This window comes from Podarcis filfolensis, assembly GCF_964270895.1.
Source record: "Podarcis filfolensis genome assembly, chromosome: 9".
NCBI classification, from domain to species: Eukaryota; Metazoa; Chordata; class Lepidosauria; order Squamata; family Lacertidae; genus Podarcis; species Podarcis filfolensis.
The window spans coordinates 29,198,777-29,222,235 of NC_139610.1; the positions used below are offsets into that span (position 1 = coordinate 29,198,777).

The 23,459-nt window shown below is 39.8% G+C and overlaps 1 protein-coding gene and 1 long non-coding RNA gene across 25 annotated transcripts in view; one reads left to right on the plus strand and one right to left on the minus strand.

Annotated features, from left to right (window-relative positions):
• TENM3 (teneurin transmembrane protein 3) overlaps window positions 1-23,459 on the minus strand; it is a 1,278,808-nt gene that overhangs the window by 790,901 nt on the left and 464,448 nt on the right. The gene's annotated exons all lie outside the window — the stretch shown is intronic.
• LOC310770527 lies at window positions 1,738-11,891 on the plus strand. The gene is made up of 3 exons (XR_014552229.1): window positions 1,738-1,916; window positions 8,254-8,644; window positions 11,783-11,891. It is a non-coding gene; the product is annotated as an uncharacterized lncRNA (long non-coding RNA).

Consider the following 23,459-nt stretch of genomic DNA (forward strand, 5'->3'; position numbering starts at 1 on the left):
AAACACAGTTTTTATGCACACTTGTATCCTTTTAGTTTTTGTGACATATAAGTGGTGTAAATATTAAGTATGCTGACTTAGCCCTAAACTGTGGTTAATGCTAAGTGTGGTTGGTTGACGCAAACTAGCTTCATAAACTATAGTTTGGCTTGCATCAACTAATCACATATAAGATAATGGACAATTTGTCTGGGTTTGGCTGATGCAGTAGTGAAAGGTTCCAAATTCCTCCTCCTACCTGCACTGTAGGAGAGGATAGTGTGCTGGCCCAAGGCTTGCTGCAGTTGATTCTCATAACTATGGATTAGTGTTACACCTGAACCCGCACACTGTCTATACAGCCTCTAATCCTTTAGCTAGATAAATTTTGTAGAGTTCAGTGGTCAATTGCTGTTTCTGTAACTGTCATATTGAAAAAGTATTCATGGTTTCTTAGTTATAGTAACTAATAATTGTCTCCTCCATCAGAGCAAACTATCTCCCACAGTTCCACCCATCACTACTTAGAAAACATCAAGGGATAATTTACACTTGCTTTTTGCAGTTTCACATTCCATTGTGCAAAAATAATTTTGATGTAGAACAGAAAACAGTGAACACTGATAATTGTTAAGGTTGTTTTTGAAAGCTTCATTTTTGCATACAAAGATTACAAAAGGACACTCTAGCTGAGGCTTGTAGTTAAAGCACACATAATAATTGTGTGATTATGAGACTGATGCATATCAAAGAGCTATTATGGTGTTATACATGATTATGCTTATAGATACTTCTATAGTTTTATAAAATATGAAGCCATTGCATTCCAATGCCTTCCTCATGCTGGAACTTTCCAAGTCTCCTCCTTCATTTACTTTTAAATTATGTATATTTCTGGACCATCCTTCATCCCATGATGGTGAACAAGGCAATAAAACAATGGTGTAAAAACCAACCAAACCGTTAATTAAAGCACAAAGTCACACTATGAAACTAATTCCATAGCAACATTAAAGCCACCACATTCAACTTACAAACCTTACCCAAATGCCTGTTCTTAAGACTCAAGTTGACTTCTGAAACTCATCAGTGATGAGGCCAGCCATATTGCCAGAGGGAGCTCCATAACTGGGGTGCTGCCACAGAGAAAATCCTATCTTGCATCACAATCCATCAGGCAATGTTCACCAACAGGAGAACAAGCCAATAACCCTGTAGGACTTCACAGTCCATAAACCAAGGGTCTGAACAGTAGTTAGTCGGTGCCACCCTCTAGCTGCAGAAATATAAATAGAAATAATAAAAGAAATAATAAATCCAATTACAATAAACACAACCAATAAAAAACTAAAAAAGCAAACACAGACACACATCTCTACAAATAAAATACAGGTCTACCAGATTCTGCTTCACCAAAAGAGGCCTCAGATACTTTAAAATTCTTCAAACTAAGGGCCAAAAGCCCATGTATAAAGACATATTTTTGCCTGGTGCCGAAAAGCAGATAAAGATGGAGCCTCCCTTAAGAAAGCATTCTGCAAGTGAGGAACCACCATTGAAAAGGCCCATTCTAATGCTGCCACCCCCTGGACCAGTGGGGGACTTTGGGCTCTCAAATTTCAGCAGTGCCCTGTACAATGCTAAAATTTGGCCTCTTGTGCTTTGTTCTGCATCATTGTTGTGGTGCTCCCTGCAGTGCGGTGTCATAGTCTCATTGCTAAGCAACAGTGTGTAGAGCTCAGTTGAGTGGGAGGCCAGCCAACCAGAAGAGTCTCTGAGGTGTACTTGCCTGGAAGAAGAGTCAGCATCCAAAGTCAGGTCCAGTCCTAAGGTTGGGAAGACAGCAACTCGTGTGGTCAGACAGTCCAGGGATCAGGGAATCTGATGATCAGAGGCTGAAGATTCAAAATGAGCAGGAAGCAGCTAGATAGAGCCAGGTACTACAAGTGTTGTTACCAGCACCTGACTGCTGCTGGAAGTTCTGCTTAAGAAAACTGAAGCCAGCTGGTTCACGTTAGTGCCTTCTCTGTGTTCTTGAAGGCTGATCAGTTGCAGGTGGAGTCACTCCACCTTCTCCCCCTTCAGGCTGCTGTTCTGCAGGTGAAGCTGACTACTCGTTCATGACACTTGGTTCCCAGTGCTGCTGCATTGGTCATGCCACCCTAAAACTGCTTCTGTTTGGACATCCCATGGAAGGGCTCATGGAGAAGGGCTTCAAATGAAGATTGCAGGGTCTGGATTAGTTCATGTGAGGAGATACTGAGGTACTGCTCTCCTGAGCTGCATATTAGATCTTTATAGGTCAAAACCAATACTTTGAATTGATTCTGGAAACTAATCAGTAGCCATCGCCAAAACTGGTGTTATGTGCTCAGACTGCCTGTTGAATTTTGCACCAGCTGCAGTTTCTAAACCATAGCACATTGCAGTAATCTAACCTAGAGGTTAGCAGAGCATAGACAATAGAAGTTAGGCTATCCCTCTCCAGACAGGGGTGCAGCTAGGCCACCAGCCAAAGCTGATTCCACAGAGGCCACTTGAGCCTCATGCAACAGGGTTGAATCCAGAAGTGTCCTCAACCTGCATCTTCAGAGCAGGCCACATCCTACCCATCCAGTCCATTAACATCCTGATGCTATGTAGTGCTGGATATGTGTAACTCCATTGTATCAATAATACCGTCTATAGTACGGAGGTTTTGGAGTTCAGTTCAAGCCCTGATTCAAGGCTGTGACCCTGATAAATTCTGCAACATTGTGTCCACAGAAAACCTGGCAAGTTTAGTGTTAGAGTGAGGTAGTGCCTACTGCAAATGTCAATCTTTAAATATATCATGTTAGGACGCATCACAGGAATAAATTGTAATTCATTCCAACAGAAACCAATCTACCCACTTTACTTTGTCACATGAATGCCATCCAAGGGAAGGGGGGGGGGGAATCTGTCATCTAGCCTTCAGAATTGAAGCAAAATTGATCATTTTCCTCTCCTTTCCATATCTCTTTGCCACTTGTCAGTCAGAAGCCAGATGACCTGTGTTAAAATATCCATTAATTTTTAAACATGTTTACTCATTTTTGCCAGGAAGGGGGAAATGAAATGCAAATGTCTAAAATTAAATTTTGGGTTGATAGGAAAACATTGTGACAGGGATAAAAACTGACCTGCAGCCTCACTTTATAATGTCATTTTAGCTGTGAGGGCAATTATCCATCTGTAACAAAATGGTGAACCATTTCTGTCTAATGAGAAGCAGATATCTGATTTGCATAAATGTCTTAACAAATAGTTCTTATTCTTAGAATAATTGCTAGACTGGTTTTTCTATGTTTTATCTCCCTTTTTTATTACTATTGCTCCATAACAGAAACTTCTGTTATCACTTCTTCTGTACATAAATAGATCTATAAACCCAAACAAGATGTGTAATGGAAAGTAATGTGAGCCAAACTTCTCTGGACACATAATATAAACACTTTTAAACTCTTTTAAATACTTCAGCCATTCAAACCTGTGAATTTTTGATATTTGTGAGATTTTCAGAGTCTGATGTGTATGTGTGTGCCTGCACACAGAGAGGTGAACAATTTAATTGATTAATTAATTGATCATTTAGTTTAGCGCCCTTCATCCGAAGATCTCAAGGCAGTTCACAGCATAAAAAGACAAAATAAAATGACAAAATGCATAATAAAAATAAGAACAAAAACAAACCAGTAACCCCGCCTCCACAAACACATGTAAAAGGGCATACAAGGTTAAGCATTCTCTCCCTCCCTTGTGAGAACATTCCCCAAAGGGGGAGACACTGCATAAAAGGCCTGTACTAGTGTTGCCACCCTCTGGACCTCTCATGAAGGAGGCACACAAAGAAGGGCCTCAGAATGGTCCGGGTAGGTTTATATGGAGAGAGGCGTTCCTTGAGGTATTGCAGTACTCAGCCATTTAAAGCTTTATAGGTCAAAACCAGCACTTTGAATTGGACCCAGAAACTAACTGACAGACAGTGTCCTTGGGGCAGAATTGGTGTAATATGTTCAAACTTTCTTTCCGCAGTGAGCAACCTGGCCATCAAATTCTGCACCAGCTGAAGTTTCTGAACTGTCCAGAGACAGCTCCATGTAGAACACGTTGCAGTAATCTAGCCTGGAGGTTACCCAGAGCATAGACGACAGAAATTAGGCTATCCCTGTCCAGATAGGGGCGCAGCTGGGCCACCAGTCAAAGCTAATGGAAGGCACTCTGCTACCCAAGCCTCAAGCAACAGCAGAGGATCCAGAAGTACCCACAAGCTATGTACCCATTCCTTCAGAAGGAGTGTAACTCCATAAAGAGCAAGGTACTACCCATCCATCCAGTCTAGGGAACCACCCACTAACAGTGTCTCAGTCTTATCTGTGTCAAGGGCCTTATCCATTCAGATATTCCTTAAGTCAACCATGGCTTCTACAGGACTGCCAGTCATATCAGCCTGGATATCCCTCAGGGCGGTCTGGAAAGTGATTGACTCCATCAGTCTCTGAGGGTGGACAATCCTCATAGGTCCCCTGTGGGAGGCGAAGCTCCTGGGGAATAATACAGCATGGCAATGTAGGATTGTTTTCAGGAGACATTCTGCAGGGTGAAGGATGGCTGCCCCCATTAGGCCCAAGCTGACACTTGGAAAAACCCTCACCAACTTAATATTTGAGCTTAAAGTAATATGATTGTTTTGCAAAATGCACCTCCCTTCTCTGCCTGAAAGTTGCTGAATATACCCCACCTTTGTGAAAGATGAATGGTTTCAAAAAAGGGGGGTGGCTATTAGACCCAAATTCTAAATCATTCAACTCTGAAAAAAGAAGAAGAAGAGTTTGGATTTGATATCCCCCGAAGGAGTCTCAAAGCAGCTAACATTCTCCTTTCCCTTCTTCCCCCACAACAAACACTCTGTGAGGTGAGTGGGGCTGAGAGACTTCAGAGAAGTGTGACTAGCCCAAGGTCACCCAGCAGCTGCATGTGGAGGAGCGGAGACGCGAAACTGGTTCACCAGATTATGAGTCTACTGCTCTTAACCACTACACCACACTGACTCTCAGTGAAATGAAACAAAAAATATTCCATCCTTACTCAAAGGCAGATCAGAACTGGGGACACCCTGCTTCTTCTATAGTGCATTCCAAACTGCATAATGGTCTTCAGTGTATCAAGTTTAAAGGTGAGGGGCACAGGGCAAAACTGTACTTGCACTCAGGCAGAGGTTTCAGCTGGATTACCTTGTGGACCCTTTCAGATTTATGAATCTAACTTTCTATAGTCCAGAGATACAAAGGGAAAGAACTGTCAGAAGGCAAAGGGAAAAAAGCCCAGTGCTGAAGTGTCACATTTCACAGATTTATTATGCGTTTACAGTGCAAATAAACTCAGTGGGAGAAGTTAATATCAATTGATAGATACGGTGGAAGTGGTGCCCACACCGAGCATGAGCTGCTGTGGTTTAAGTAGATTTTAATGCCCAGTTGGAAATATACTTTGATGTAACAGAAAAGTTCACGGATTGACTGAGAAATTGTAAGGAAATGACTACCACCAAAGAGTACAGCTCTGCAAACATTTTTTATTTCTGTCAAATCAAACCTTAATATACAGTTGCTATTTTCACAATTCTTTTTATAACTATAAAGGGTTCAGAATCTTGCCTTTTTTGTAATGGTACTTTAATTGGCTCTCTCTATTAGCTGTTGTTGCTGTTTTTAAATTCCTAACCTCTTCATAAGTCACTGGGACTGAGTGGGCTAGAATTGTATTTAATAGAGTCAAGTTAAGATGACACTATTATTATCTACCGTTATCTACTATTATCTACTGTTACTTCTTAATTACATAAAAATATTAATAGTGCACCGTATCTGCTGCAAAGTTACCTCTTTGATTACTTAGGTGAAGTGGGGTGGGGCAGAATGTTGTAGAACAGAAATCTGGGTGTGCAAATCACTGTACTATGCCATTTCAATTAGGATCCCCCCCTTTAATTTCCCAGCTAATACAGCAATCTTGCATGATTGGGAGTCTGTTTGGATTGCTATGGGGAAAGTCCCCAGTATATAAAACAAAACAAAAACAAAACACAATTGTACTTATTAAAGTTTTTGTTTAGATATGTAATGGCTTCTGCAAAGACAAGTTCTGTCTCATGAACCTTTTACAGTTCTTTGAGAGTGTCAACAAGCATATAGCTACAGCTCGTCTTACTTCAGAAATGACATTGTGCAGCTCAAAAAAAGGGTAACCAATATGATCAAGAGGCTAGAACAACTTCCCTTTGAGGAAAGGGACACAATTTGGGGATTTTTTTAAAGATAAGATAAAAGCCAAGTGAGCTTTGACATGACAGAGATATATAAAATTACGTGTGATATGGTAAAAGCTAGAGACAAAAGTTCTATTCCTTCTGTGATGGTGCCAAAAACTGGGATCATTTGGTGAAGGGGAATGCTGGAAGAATCAGGACAGAGAAAATTAAGTACTTCTTTGCACAGCACATAGTTAAACTATGGAGTTAGCTACCACAAGGTGGTAATTACCACATCTCTCACCAACTTGGAGAGCTTTAAAAGAGGATTATACAAATGTCTAGGCTGTACTGTCTTTAGTACTGAAAGGAGTAAGCCTCTGAATGCCAGTTGCTATTGTACTCAGATCCTGCTCACAAGTTTTCCATTAGCAGCTGGGCAGCCACTGTTAAAACAGGATGCTGGACTCTTCTGTTTATAAAATACGCACAGACAACACAAGAAACCTTTAGGCTCTGCAGGTTAGGGAGGATGGCAGGTCTGTTCACAAGACTCATATGTATTTAGTCAGTGAAAGTTATTCATGTATTGTACAGTGGAACACAGTGGCAAGGGGTGGGCTGGATTCTATACACATCCCAAAGACACCTCACATTTCTCCTACTCGTCTCTGGTACAAGTGTGTCAGTAGTGGAGAAAAAGAGGCTATATGAAAAAGACTCTAGTTACAGAAGTCCTCAGAACATGTGAGTTGTGGGGTGGTTTGTTCTTTATGTATTGTTCTATGTTCCTATTCCATGAGCACCAGACATTTTAAGGAAGCTATTTACATGTTGTGATACAACACAGGAGTCTATCATTGAAAAAAAGAGGGGGAAAGGGGAAACATCTCAGGGGGCATGCCTAAAATACCTGCACTCATTTGTGATATTGTGTGTTATTCAAAAGAGGGAGGGAGGGAGGTGACAAGACAAAGATGCCTAAAGTAGCTTTTTGGAATCTGGCTGGTATAGCTACATGCTGTCACAAGGGAATAGGCATGCTCTGGAAAGGAGAAGTATTCTAAGAAGAAGACATACTATGAAGCTCACATAGTGACCACACTTGTGGAAGAAAGTGTGGGGAAGATAAATGAAACACAGAAGTGGCCAAGAGAAAGACTAGAGCCATTCAAAGATGTGACAGGAACGAGTTTGGTGAATGAAGAGCAATAGAAATAGTACAGACAACAGGTAAGCGTATAGCCTGGAACATTTAAGGCTGCAGATTTGTGGTTGTTCTTTTTCCCTGAAAGAGGAAATAACTGTCATTATGATGGAACCCAAAAGTGATGGGAACATAAAATAAAACTGGTAAAAGAGAAAAGTCCTAATGTACAAGAACTGCAGCTTTAAGAATTCTGCCACTGAAATTACACCAGCACTGTTTGGACTGGGATTTATACTGGATCAAGAACAGAGATGGAAAAATAGAGAGAAAAGCTGACTAAGCCACCAGAAATAGACTAGAGAAAAACAAACAAAACTAGCAGAAATTTAACAGTATGTACATACACATGCTACAAGAGACAGAGCCAACATGGGCTGTTAATTTTTTACGGTGCTGTTCGCTTTAACCCTTGCATATGATTTTAGGGGCAGGTGGCAAATAACTGAAGAAGGAAATGTTAGTTTAGCTTCCAAATAAATTTTGCTCTTATCAAAGATTCACAGAGAAGTCTTACACATTTTCAGAAATGCACTTAATTGGTAGAAAAGATTGCTTTATCTCTTAAGATACCTAGGATAGTTAGATGGCTAGGAAGCTGATTGTAATTTTAATCAGCATTATAGAAGAGTAGTCTGATAAGCTGGTGAAAGAGAAAAAAGACGTTATCAAGAGTGTTTTTTAAAATAGTATTATCTGAAGTAACCTGAATATTTTTTCTCATCTTGTGCAAACATTCAATGATAGACAGTAATTCAGACTAATTAAGAAATAAAACCTTTTTTTTTAATGCCAGCATTTCAGTCATAAGAATGTAAGAAGAGCCTATCAGTTCCAACATTCTGTTCACGCAATGGTCAAACTAGATTCCTGGGCAACGTCCACAAGCAGGACATCAGCACAGTGGCATGAAAAGCCATCATACGAAAACTCATGAAAAATTGGCATTTCCTCACTTCCTCTTGGTCTCTGTAGCTATAGAAGCACAGGCTGGACAGGGCTGGACCTACCATTAGACAGAGTGAAGAAGGTGCTTCTGGAAGAAGATGCTGAGGCCTGGGGAGAAACAGCAAGACACCGGAGCACCAAAGTGCCACACAGTCTGTCCTGTGCCCCCTGAGCTGGTTGCAATCAGAGGAGGACTGCTGCCAGTGTTGAAGAAAGATTCAACTGTCAATCCAGCTGAGGTTGTTTTGTTTGTTTTTTTACACAGAATAGAGGAAGGCACCATCTTGTACCATAAGGAGAGGAAATTTCATTAGCTTGTTAGCAGGGGCTGCATAGCAGAGGCAGGCACTTCAGTGTTAAGGATCTGATTTGATCACCAATGCACTTTTCCCACTTGCCTCTGACGGATCTGTAATATCTTGGCAAAATAAACATATTCCTTTACTTCTGAGTGGTAAACCATGGCCAATTGTTTCTTTTGTCATGTCACCATCAACTGTTAAATATTGCCTATGTAATGGTTGGTTCTCTCCCACAGAAGCGAGACAACTCCAGCAGTAATTAACTCAGGTTTATTGCTCAAAACACACAGATCACTCTGGAGCTCAGTCACTCAGCATCTGCTTCCAATTTAGCTGTTGCAGAGTCTGAGTTCCACCCCTTCCTCTTCCCACATTTAAAGCCCCACTTTCACTTCCTTTCCTGTTCACACCTCTCATTACTTCTTGCACACCTATGTGTCATGGGATGGGCTATTTCTGGTGGCCCTCCCTCTGAGTCTGAGCTTAAACTGTCAGTCTGTCTTCCCCCTTGAAATCCCCGCCTTCCTTCTCCTTGTTCTCTCATAACCTTTTGGAGAGGTGAGCCATTGCTGTAGCTGCCTTACCAATGCACTTGTCCAGGTCAGTGTCAATGGAAAGGTTGTTGTTGATGGTGGAGCCCAGGTAAACAAACTTGTCTACCACCTCAAGCATGTGGTCACCAATGCCAATGTGCGGAGTGCTGGTGATGCCCTGATGAAGACGTTGGTCTTCATCAGGCTGATGGAGAGGCCGAACTCCATGAAGGCTTGGGCAAAATGATTGATGAATCTTTGTAGACGTGTCATTTGCAAACAACATCTCACAACATGCCATGGAGACATGCCAGGTTGAACAGACCCCCATCAGTCCTTGAATGGAAGTATACACCATCTTCAGTCAAACTGAAGACATATGAGATTAATAGAGAGAAGAATATGCTAAAATGAGTTGGGACAAGAACACATCTCTGTTTCACACCCTTCTTTATAGGGAAGGCATCCAAGGATGAACCAAGAATGAGCCTGGTCTAGTTCCTTCTAGAACAGGTCCTTGATCTGTATGTCCAAGCACATAGTGGGAGCACATTCAAGATGTTAACTGGATTGGAGGTGGCTGAGCCCTTGGTCAGCGGTTCCTTACTGCGAAGCCTACACCATGAATATGTGGTTCTTCTGGATGCTCTCCTTGCTAGAAGAAGGTGTAGTTCTTCTCTCAGAGGCTGCCATTCAAAGTGAGTCTGATCTCCCGTAAAGTGGCAAAATCAATGTTGAGTGTTTCCAGCTCACGATTAATGATGGCCATCTTCTGTGAGTTGTTAACCTGCAGTAGGCCAGCAGAGAAGCCAGGAAATATTGTCCTGATATTCCAGCTTACTAGGTGCAAGAGGGTAAGTTTATTTTCTTTGTTGCCTGGTGCAGTGGTTTGGTCTGTTTGCCAAATGATACTCTGAGCTCCAAGGACACATTGAAACAGGCAGACACTGGCTGGTTGGCACCTTATTGACCAGGGGCTGCCCTGCTTAAGGTGGGGAGTAGCTGACCAGTGAGACACAAGGATCTCTCCAACCAATGAAAGGCAACCCATAGCCTTTGTACCTTATGCCTAATGCCAATCAGGTTGAGCTTATAACTCATAAGTGCTGCCTCCCACATTGTTCTTGTACTCTGATAGCACTCTGTTGAAATGGGACAGACATTTCCTTCTAAGAAACCTAGTATATTTGCCCAGCAGAGATCTACAAGTTTTTGGGGTTTTTTTTTTTTTAATCAGATTTCTACCCAACAGTTTTTACACTTAACACAGTAATTTCTGGGCAATTATTTTCATAAGCTTCTCTCTTCAAAAGTGTAATAAGGTGTTTAATCTCGACTACAATGAAGCTAGAATGCCAAATAAAATGTATAAAATAAGTAATTTAATAGGGCTTGTTTTTCTAATGCAGAACAAGCTGAGTGAGTTTAAATAGTCTAAATAGTCATTACAATCTGACTGTGATGTGTTCTTCCCTCCACACTTGCTGAGGCATTTCTTGTGTTATTATAATGGCTTCTGGAGCAATAAATTACAGACGCAGAACCAACTGCTGAAAAGTGTAGGCGGCTCACACAGCATGATGCAAATCACACTGTAGGGTACCATTTCTTTATAACGAGAGTTCCATAATATTCCACCCACCATAACACACTTCTTCTCCACTGTCTTGTGGCTGTTGCAAGGAGCTGTAGTGTTGAAGGGTTTGCCATGGAAATAAAAACCCTTTCAGAAATAATGCCGATTGATAATCCCATACATGTTTACTTAGATATTAGTCACAGTAAGTTCTAGTGGGATTTACTCTGAAGTAAGTGAGTGTTGGATTCCAGCCAGAATCCAGAGTGTTGGATTGCAGCCCTATAAAGGAACTTGTGCATTGCTATTGGCACTGCATGCACAAGAAAATATATCCATTTGTTCAAGACAATGAACAAAAGACAATGGACAATATACTCATTTTTAACAACTTCTAGATGGAATAAATGACTGGGTTATCACTGACTGACCTGTGTTCCACAGGGTGATGATAATACAAGTTAACATCTCAGCATACTTCAAACTTTGCTACATTTTTGTCAAACTGTCTCCTCTCCCTTTAGCTTTCCACTAAGAAGGAACAAGGTATAGTTGTACCTTGGAAGTCGAACGTCTTGCAAGATGAAATGTTTTGGCTCCCGAATGCTGCAAACCCAGAAGTGATTGTTCTGGTTTGCGAACGTTCTTTGGAACCCGAACGTCCGTCGTCACTTCTATGGCTTCTGATTGGCTGCAGGAAGCTGCGCCTTGGTTCCCGAACGTTTTGGAAGTCAAATGGACTTCTGGAACAGATTCCGTTTGACTTTCTTTTTTTAAAAATAATAATAATAAAATTCATGCTTTATTTAGAGTTCAAAAATAACAACCCCCCTGCAGTAGCTACTACATCAGTTCATTACAATTGACCAACTTTAACAATAAATGAACAATAATTGAAAAATTACAAAACATCACTTTTAACTTACTCGAGTTTTCATATTTAACTTTTATCTCTTTATCTCTTAGCAGTTCCAAGAGGAAAAGACCAAAGAAAGAGGTACAAAAAAAAGGAAAAAAGGAAAGAAGAAAACAAAACAAAATAAACACATTTGACTTCCGATTAGACTCATTGTGTTATTATTTCTACTATTTTTTCACACACAGTTCCAAATTGTTGTATTGCTTTCTTTGTTTTCCTCAGATACCAAAAAACATATTTGTTGTTTTACAAGGATCATTCTATTTCTGCCAGGAGGTGTTTATTATTATAATATTTTTCCAGATACTCTTTAAAGATTTTCCATTCTTTCTGTACTTTCTGTTTTGGGTAATCTCTAACTCTCCCTGTCATCATGGCCATGACATGATGCCATGCATGCCATTCGATTTTCAAGGTACGACTGTACTTTTCTTACCTAGTGTGCACTTAATGATAAATATTAGTATTTTTACTGCTATTATTACAAATAGGTAAACGACACCTAATAAAGTGTGCATGCACATGAAAGCTCATTTTTTAAAAATTTTGTTTCGACTACGGCAGACCAACACGGCTACCTACCTGTAGCAAAATACCTAAAATACTCATACAGTGACATAATAAGGACTATGCCTAGCTACCCCACTAAAATATGATCACTACACCATGGAAATCAGCTTAGTTACCCAAGGCCTGAGTGAATAAAAAGGTCTTAGTTTGGTCCCTTAAAACTAATAATGATGGTTCCAGGTGTGCCTCCCCAGGGAGAGCATTTCACAGACAAGGGCATGACCACTGAAAATGCCTATTCTTGTGTAACTATACTTAATACTTTCTTTGAGTGAGGCACATTAAGAATAGCCTCTGATGAAGACTGCAGTGTCCAGTACCACCTCTCACATTGTTCTGGAGTGTCCAGATATCAGACTCCCATTCCCTGGAAGTCTAGATCCATCCGAACAATTATAATTATCCGCAATACCTTGGTGTAACAGATAAATTTAATTAGCCTCTGGGAGTTTGACCAATACAGCCTTCTGTTTAGGCTTTCTTTCCACTATCAGCATTCATCTTTTTAAGTCCAGAATTTGTCTTTGTAATAGCACACAGAATGCACACTGTGACTTGTACCAAGAGAGAAAGAAATCAATGAAAAACAGCATGAATAGCCCTTTTAAGTGTGCTTTTGAGAAATCATGTTCCTTACATTTTAGAGCACATAAAGTATATATATTTATTGATTACCTGCAACTGTTTCATGTTATGCTGATAATGTAATGCTTTGTGGATTTCTCCTGAATTCACCAGGTTTAATAAAGGCGACCAAAAAGAACATGGCTAAAACCATTAGCTACACCTAAGAAGTGTATTGCTCAAGATGATCTGTTTATATGTAATCTGTCAGGGATTCTTTCATGGTAAAGCTCACAACAAAGAAATTTTAGAAGCAATATTCAACACAAAATAATTAACACTCTAAGAAGAGATTGCTGATTGGCAAATAAAGTATTTAAATGTAATTGAGTGAAAATAGGTAAATTTAGAGTTTATATAAGTAGACAGCCATTTGAACAATGATTAGGAGATGTGGTGAGGGTGCACACCTGGCCAGCAGCAGCTGACCAGTGGGAGGTGAGTGCTGATTTGCCACTTAAATGTAGGAACCCATCTCTTGACACAGTTACCAGGCACCTCAGTGCTTGCCCACCCTCAAGTTGCCATGGGGCAGGGGCTGAATAGGAATTCTTCCCCTTGGCTAGAGCTTTAGCAATGGAATTTTCATTTGACTGTTTTTGACCAAAGCACTTAATATGTTTTGGTTAGCAAAAGGCAGATAGAAAATCCTGGAAATACATAAATAAAGGAAAACAGGAAACTGAAGGTGCTGATGAGCATCTTGAGGCATCACTTGGATGGTGGTCTCTATGTAGTTTAGTTGGGCATAGACCCAAACTTCCTTGATGCCAGCCCATCCCCTCCAGCCAAAGTTAATAAAAGCCAGGAGCAATCCTTGCCACTTCTTCTGACCTTGAACCCAGGTTAGGGTTCTACTGAATTGAAGACGTTGAAGGAGGTGGGAGGTGGAAACTGGGCATCTACCATTTAAACCCATATAGTTCAACCATGCCGAAAATGGGGGCTGAAGTTAGAGCAAGTTATCCATTGCAGATCCACTGACATAACACAACACCACCACCCGCTAAAATTCCAGTAGGTGGTCTTCTACTTGGGGAACTCCTGGTTGAAGTGTATTCCCAATCGTTTCTGTGAAAGGCAGCTCACATACTTATAGAATTGACCCCTGCACTGAAGTGAATGTGTGATGAAGCTTGTAATGCACTCTTCTCTCCAGAAAAAATAGACATTCTGTCCATTAGTGGACACAGTCCATCGTAATCATATTATGGATTCCAGTCTAAGGACAGGATCTAATAACGTTATATGTTACGAGTGTGTCTATAAACATCAAAATAGCTAATGGAGTAGGATTGATGCTTGGGTGCCCTTTGTATGTGACAACAGTGACATGGGAGTCACTTTTCCATGGCTTCACGCTAAAGTAATGTTTTGGCACCACGTGGGCAGGCAGGACCAGTTTGTACATATTTTGGGAAGGATATGCAAAACTGGCCTCCCTGTGCGGTGCTGGGCTTCAACATTGGATGAAGCTATGAAAAAGCAGTTTCCACACCACAGGTTGAAATATATAAAGTACAACTTAGCTAAAAAGTGAGAGTGAAGAAATCATACCCTTTTTAAAAATTATGAGCACTCAGCTCTCAGGGAAGATTCAGGGCAGACTAGCATGTAGTACAGAATATTCACTTCAGAAGATAAAAGGGGTATAAAATTTAAAATTGATTTTTTTAAAAAAAATGATTTCACATGTCTTGAAAAACACTTAATCCATAAAAGTTAGAATATTAGAACATTTATTTGCTTCAAACAATATACTTCTGACTAGTGCATATGCCTTAACTATTGTTTCTCTACCTCATTGCATTTAGTTTAGGTATATTTGTTTATTGCAGCTATTTATTATGTTGCCCTTTAATAAAATGCTCAGAGTACTTTGCAATAAACATAAGCAAGAAATACAAATTAGCTAGAATAAAGATGTCTGATCAGAACCAAATTAGGAAAGAAATAATTTAGTTGTGACTTAAGACCTCCTTAATCATCTCCCTCATTTTCTCGATGAAGATTATAGATGTTTTGTTGCATGAAAAGTCTTGCTTTATAACTGAAAAAACTGAAAAGACAATCCTTGGGGACTGACTTTTCTGTTCTAATTTCAAACTGCACCCCACTCCCTGCCTCTTTGGGAACTCCAAAAAATGTTGGAAGAGCAGGAATACCTGAATTTGCTCAGGTGAAAGAGCAATATTTGGAGAGTGATATCTGGCCTCAACCAGCAGCTCTCCCCCAGTGACCTTGATAACTCTAGCAACTGCCAAAGGTCCTGGTTTCTTGCTTTCCCTTCTGCATTTTCCAATTTTCTATTTTAAAAAAATCATCCTATGACCCATTCTTTCAATGCAATTATTGCCCAGTTTCCCCTTCTTTTAATCTCCATACTCCTGGAACATGTTGTATCCTCCTGGTTTCTTACTCCTCCAATTCTGTTTTTGACTCCCAGTGCCTACACTACTCCTCTGACTTCATCTCTGACTCATCATCTCAAGTTCAGTGTGTTCCAGACAAACCAGCTAGTCTTTGCTCAAAAGCTATCTTCTGTTACTGATACAGTCCATTCTCCTGATACAGTGATGGGATCACCAAGCAGATCTAGCACAAAGCAACGTTTTTCTTGGACTTTCTTATGTTCCACCCCTATTCAGGTTGCCACTATCACCCTTTTACAAGCATCCTTTCCATTCCTTCTAAACCTTCCTTGGCCTTGTGCCACACCTTATTTTCCCAGCCTTATATCTTGACACACGCTTTAACCTTTTGTTTCTCAAGTTCCAACATCTGCAGCTGCCCTAAGGCCTCCTGCTGGCTCAGAGGTTCCCTTTCTCCCTTGCTGCCCCTTATATCTGGAAGTGTTCTCTGTAATGCCTGCATGACCCTGAGCCTCACCTTTTCTGTGAAGCCTTAGGAACAACTACCTTGTCTCAGGAACCTGTTGCTGTAACGAATCCTAAATATGTGTTGCTGAAATAACTGCATATTCATTGCCTGTTTATACTTGCTTCCTATATTATTTTCAATAATAGCAAATTCATAAGATGAAGGGAAATACATTTTTTCAGTGTTTCAGTGGGGCATGATAGCTTTGGCAAACAAGACTGCATAGATGGCATCCTATTGCAAAAGCATGCACAGGGAAACATCAGCAATTTTTATCGTTTAGGACTAAATGTTTTATCTGCAAAATCAAGTGTTTTGATTCTACTATGACAGTACTTTAACTGGGTGCCACCAACAGACTGCATTGTACAGCTTGATTTCCTTTTTTAAAAAATAGTTGCTACCTTTCTTTCGAAGATACTATTTATCTAATGCTGTATCTGTCACTGATAACAGAAGAGATTTTATATTTCTGTCACTAAATGTTTGGTGTAATACTAAATTTTAATAGAATGTGTTAATAGAAACATATTTAGTCGTCGTCTTGTATAAGTGACAATAGAGTGTAAGGTAATGTTAATTGTGCTATAGTATTAGTAATCTCATCATCTTTTTGGTTAAGGATGAATAAATACCTAGCTTTTAGTATGTAAATTACCAAATTACCACTTTGCAGAAATGGGTCAGGTTACAGATGTAAATGAGGCCTAAAATGTCTCATTAGGTTTCGAATTGCCTTTTTTTGTTTTCTTTTCTAAGCATTATAAATCTTGTAAGCTTTTGAGGTAATTTTCTTGCTTGACTAAGTTGGTACGGTCTCTTCCAATAACAAATGAACCAAATACTTCTTAGCGCTAATTTGATCTGAAAAGAATCCAGAAAATTGAATAAGAGCTATACTTTTCCTTTTATGGAAAGTAAAATGTCACCCCTGTGTTCCTCTGCACAGCCCACTGAATGGGCAGAAATTATTTACTGTCCATGTTCTCCTCTCCCCCAATACCTTGGCCTTTACTCCTGCAAATGGAAGTGGCACAGGAAGAAGTCAGTATCATAGCTCTGCAGCCTAATTTGAACTACTGCTCAGTTCTGTTACCTGTTTTTGATGACATGCCTCAGCTCTGAAATATGTCAGGTGGGATATTAATGGATTTGCTTAGGCATCTCCAGTTAAAGAGCTGTCTTCACAACCCTTGTACAATTTCTTTCTGTTATACTGTCATTCTTTATGTACTAGAAAAGGAGATATATATGACACTCGTCTACAGAGCAGTCTCTGCCAAGGATATATAGCATATTGTCCAGGTTGATAGGTGTTCAGGCTACATTCACAGCTAAAAGAAAGGAAAATCTATTTCAGGACTTAATTTAAGCACTGACCTGTTCCAATTACTGGGGGAATGGGAATAATCAGTATTGAGGGATTTGCAGTCTGGTTGTATCTCATCTGTTGTCACTCATCTGTTGTCACTCACACAAACACACACACAGTCATTCATAAATTTAAATTTCCATAAAATTGTGAATGTCAAGAATTGGGGTAAGGCCTTGAATATGTTCTAGAAGTCTCTTTACAAGAACACTGAGGGCCCATTCTTACATCATCTAATATTGGGTATTGAAGCAACTTTCCCATGTTTCCATGTAACACTATTCATGTTTAATGGCAATGTTTGCTAACCTGGGTTGGAGAGGGTGGCATTGCCATTGCATATTATAATCCCACTTGACCTCTTGTATATTGATGTTAATGGAGTGGTGTGGACAGAGATATGTAGGCTAGAGCTATGGGAGAAAAATAGCCATGCTTAAAGCATCTGAGTTATCACACATCTTGAGTTAAATGGGATGCACAGTCCAGGTGGGATATGAGGAGCTTGTACTTAACAGGTACTATTATATTCCATTTGAATTTAAGTAATGTAGTTGAATTCCTGGAGACAAATTTCATACTAGTATAGAACTTCTTTCTTCACTGATCTAAATGTTGTTTGGCCTTTGTGGAATCTAGGGAAGGACAATAGCTCAGCTGTGGAGCACAGAATTCATATCCTATAAAATTTGAGGTTCAATCTCTGGCGTCTTCACTCAGTGCTGGGACTATCCCACAAAAAGCTGTTGGCAGTGAGCATGGGGAATAGGTTCCAGACAACAGTCAGGATTCTGAGTTACTCTACCTACAATGGACCATTTTGACAGGTAGGCAGGGCCTGACAATAATTGGTAGTGCACTGTTTGTGTACTCCCTGTTCTCCCTTTTCCTGCTTTGAAGCCTAGCGTGAACTCCAGGAAGATCTCTGCTGAAAGTGGGAACTGACTGTACTAGGGAGTTCTTGATCAGGAACTCAGCAGTGTATCTGATCCCTGCCCAAAGCATACTATGAAAAAGACGCATGGGGGTAAAAATTAATATATTGAGGGCATTTTTTACAAACTTAAATCTGTAATAGAAATGTAAGGCCTGCATTCATTAGAAACCACCTTTGATTTATTTTACACATTATATCCTGCATTAACCACATTTTCAAGTACCACAAATGCTCAATGTACTTTACAATGGTTTGTGTGAAAATAGTTTAGTGGTATGCTACATGCATACACTGAAGGGTACGGAATAAAAGACTTAAATGAATTGAAGCACATAACAAATACATGCTACCAGTACCATATAGCAGGTTAGTTGAACACGGAAACATGTATTTTGTTATTAGAGGAAGAGGTATTCTCTGATACAGCAATGGATGAGAACAATCACAGTTAAGGATATAAGCAGTTAGTCTATCTCAGAAGTATATAGCCTTTCCTGTGCTCTTCAATGCCTCAAGTACAATGGTACCTCGGGTTACAGACACCTCGGGTTACAGACACTTCAGGTTACAGACTCTGCTAACCTGGAAGTAGTACCTCGGGTTGTGAACTTTACCTCAGGATGAGAACGGAAATCACATGGCAACAGGGCAGTGGTGGCGGGGGGGGGGAGGCCTCATTAGCTAAAGTGGCACCTCAGGTTTTGAACAGTTTCAGGTTAAGAACGGACCTCCAGAACGAATTAAGTTCTTAACCCCAGGTACCACTATAGAGGTCTTTTGTGGCTCTGTTGCTAGAGATCATTTCAACAGAGGATGCCAGAAAATGAACTTGGACTCTCAGATTCATGCTCTGTGTGATCAGGAGTAGTAGTTTTGTGCAAAGCAATGTTTGATGAGTTTATGTGCTTTAAGATGCAATCTTACGCACACTTACTTGGTTCTAAGTCTCATTGAACTCAGAGTAGGATTGCTATTTTTCACACTGCTCATTTTAATTATTGTTGAGACTGGAATAAGTACACTTAAGTAGAAGAAATAAAACAAACATCTGTGAAAAATATGATTGACATTTTCCCAGCAGGAAGTGATTCTTGTAAAGATCCTGAAAGTCTTCTGTTTATTTGAAAAAAAGGTAATTATTCAAATATAATTGGGCTCAGGAATTTATCCGTTCCTTTGTCTTTGACTTAACATATTACTGATAATACCCAAAACGTTTATAGACGTTCCAAGTTCAAGTTAAGTTTTGCTTATCATAGCAGAATAAAACTTTTAGACAACTTTACAAACCATGATATCTTGAATAAGGTCAATGATAGCTGTATACTAAAACTAATGCTTGCCAAACTCTTCCTAGTGTCTATGCTCATGTAGCAAACACCACAAACAAACAAATAAGAGGGAGGTACTGGCAGACTTGACCAATGTGGTATGCATAAGTACAAAAATCTTCAGAGGAAAAACTTTAAGAGGGAGAACAACCTCCAAGCAGCCCCATGATATCTTGGTGACATCGACTGCTGAGAAACTGAGGCCCTATTCAAGTATCCTCCCTCATGTGATTACAGCTGCATAGAGGTGGGGAGACTGGACTTCCACTTCATGCCCCTGGCCCCTCTGTCATGTTCTTGTTGCCTGGTCCATCCACTGCTCATGCATTGTAAGAGTGAAATGCAATGTATAGCCTTCTATGTAATTTAGAACCATGGAAGATCATGCAGGAAGCTTACACACTAACAGAAGACTCCCTGCTGCAGAAGTTATCCTTACAGGAAGTGAAAGGCACATGGAGGGGGCGGGGACAGAAGTGCAATCTGTTCACCTTCCTCACATCATTTTAATATGTGAAGGGGAATGCCCTAATAAGGCTTGGGAGACATAAAGAAACCATGACAACTGGGTGGGGGAGGAAAATAGAATGGAATGGCTGAAACAGGAAATAGAAACGTATGATGTAATAAACATATAATGTAATAAATGCATCCAGACTAACTAACTATCTGTCAGATGATCTGGACAGGAGAAAGAAAGGTAGAATATAATCCCAGAAACATACATTCTCCACCACTGGGCTCAGATAATGTTCACAACCATCAATAGTTGATAGTTTAAAAATTATGTGTTTGCTGGTGCAACAAATAAGTAGGACAACGTTTTGTTTTCTGAGTGTGACAGGTAATGAGGTGTGAGAAATGTATTTCCTTTGCAGTGCACATGGTTATAGTTATTTATAACATCTAACAATATGCTGCTTTATTTGTTTTACATGATTGTAACAGTCATAGAAAAGAGCTGGTGATATTTTATTTTTTGAGTATTTGAAACGGAGGACAGAAGTTAATAATCTTAGATGGAAATTGCAAGAAGGTAGTAGTTTATGAAGCACTATCAAAATATGCAAAGTGTGGTGGCATGCTAATTAAATCTGTCTAAATGAATTCCCCTATATTACTGCTTATAAATCATCATAGAAGTTCTTTCCTAAGAATTTAGGATGGGAAGCACTAGAGCAAGAATAAAACTCAGATGAATCTAGTTAATTTGCATTAATGATGGGGGGACCTTGTGTGAATTTTCAAAATTATACCATCCCTGTATAAGCAATAAAAAAACTCAAAGAACAGTTCACAACAAAAATACTTTGCAATGGATTATGACAATTATAGTGTAGTTTTATTATTTATGATAAACCCCTTATAAATACTAGAAAACATTTTCTAATATATCTTGTAAAAATATGATACTGCACTACGGTTTCTGTTACTAAATCTTTGCTAGGACAGTTTTTTTAAAAAAAATGAAAAGTATGGCTTTTCAAAGCTAATAATAATAGATAACTTATTATTATTTGCTAATGATGTTCTTATAAGGCAAAGGGCAAGAAGAGAATGAGTAACTTGAATACTGAAGCTTGAATACTTGAATACTGAAATTATGATAATGGTACTAAAAGCTCTGAGTGCTCACTGGAAGGACAGATCCTGAAGCTAAGGCTCCAGTACTTTGGCCACCTCATGAGAAGAGAAGACTCCCTGGAAAAGATCCTGATGTTGGGAAAAATGGAGGGCACAAGGAGAAGGGGACGACAGAGGACGAGATGGTTGGACAGTGTTCTCGAAGCTGCCAGCATGAGTTTGTCCAAACTGCGGGAAGCAGTGGAAGATAGGAGTGCCTGGCATGCTCTGGTCCATGGGGTCACGAAGAGTCGGACATGACTAAATGACTAAACAACAACAACAAACTAAGGAATGTGTGAATATTATTTCCTCCCTGAGTTGGCATGACCTGATTCTTGATGGGGGCAACAGAAGGCCCTAAGGGGGCAATCCTATGGCATAATCCACTGGGGTGAGCCAATTTCCATCTCAGCAGATGTGAAGTCTCCAACCTGGCTCACCCAAAGATATGACAGCGCAGCTTCTTCATCCCATCTCAGCCTGTGTGTCCACCAAAAGGGGCATTTGAAGGGTGTGGTGGAGCTTGGACTTAAGCCTAAGCCTATTCAGCTCAGCCACATGACCTGGCAACCTGGCATAAAAAACTGTTTTAAAGGCTTGTTTTATTTCCGCCAGGTCCTGCTGTTGAATAACGTTTGGATCTGATGCATGTTTATGTTGGCTTATCTTATAGTGTTTTGCTTTATGCCAGCTTCTTGTGCATAGGACACCTTTCTAATTGATATTTGCTTGAACTAGGTATCCAAAGTATGCATCATACATTACTGTATGGGTGTGAAGCTGATATCCTGGATATCTGGAAGAATGTAATAATTATAGGGTTGGAAGGGATATCAAAGGTTATCTAGTCAATACCCTGATAATGTGCACATTGTGTGCACATAAGTTTTTATCCTCTCCTGTCTTGCATTATTTTTTTTCTTTGCTGTGAAGTAGAAGAAGAAGAAGAAGAGGAGGAGGAGGAGGAGGAGGAGGAGGAGGAGGAGGAGGAGGAGGAAGAGGAAGAGGAAGAAGAAGAAGAAGAAGAAGAAGAAGAAGAAGAAGAGTTTTGATTTGATATCCCACTTTATTACTACACTAAGGAGTCTCAAAGCGGCTAACAATCTCCTTTCCCTTCCTCACCACAACAAACACTCTGTGAGGTAAGTAAGGCTGAGAGACTTCAGAGAAGTGTGACTAGCCCAAGGTCACCCAGCAGCTGCATGTGGAGGAGCGGGGACGCGAACCCAGTACACCAGATTACGAGTCTACCGCTTTAACCACTACACCACACTGGCTCTCAATGACACAAATGAAGCAAAGAAAATGTGTAAAAGTGAAAGCCTGCCTTCTATTTAAGCAGAAGAGACACAATAGCTAAACCTCTAATGAGAAGGCATGGAAGGTAGCACCTAGATTTTGAAGAGTCGTTTCTATAGTAAAATAAATTTACGCACATGATTTGGTTGGTTTCTTGTGTAATCTGTTCAACTATTTTGCTGTCTGATTCAGGTGCCAAACTGTGTTGGGCCGGCCCTGGTCAGCCTTGAGTATGTGTTCATATCCTCTGTTGTTCATGACCTCTTATTTTTCTGTTAAGCTTTCACAAGATTTATCTCTTCAAACAAATTTCTTAAGACTTTACCTCACATCCACATTGCAAAGACTATAAAATGTGGATTTTGCACATACAGTGAAATGACTACAAGACAATACATCATCATAAGCATATTGGAAAAGCATGACATTTTATTTCAAACTCTGTAGAAAAAGGAGTACCTCAATTCTGGCATTTCCACATTGAAGGAGTAAATTAAACCTTCTGTTTCACTGGGCAACAATGCATTCTACAGTGTGCAATTAAAAATAAATTAGGCATAAAACCTTAAAGGATTGCATAAAAATTTGCAGTATTATGATTATAGAGCATATATCTGTAATTCATTTTGGCCAAGGAGGTAGAAGCTTGCCTTCAGTCTAGAATAATTTAATCTGCAACTGATCTGATTGGATATTCTATTTTACCATTTGGGCAACTGAAGAACTGCAAGTGCAATAAACCACTAAGGATTTCAGTCACTAGCACACTTTTATCCATGATGCAAAGCTGGTATTGAATTATAATCACCTTCAAAAAAAAAATTGCATGCCTGTGGGTATTACGCTTTGCACTAACCCCGTTAAAGAAAAACAACAAAAAATATTTTTTGGCTTGACTGGGTGATTGAAAAGCTTAATACCCACAGGTAAGATTTATGCAACCTACTTGGGACCTGAGCCTTATTCATAGCAGTTGATCTGATAAGAGCACTCTGAGACCTTGAAGTTTATTTTCATCAGAAGTTTTGCATTCAAGGACTCAACCATTAGACCTTTTTAGTGACGATCAAAAATTTTTCATTCCA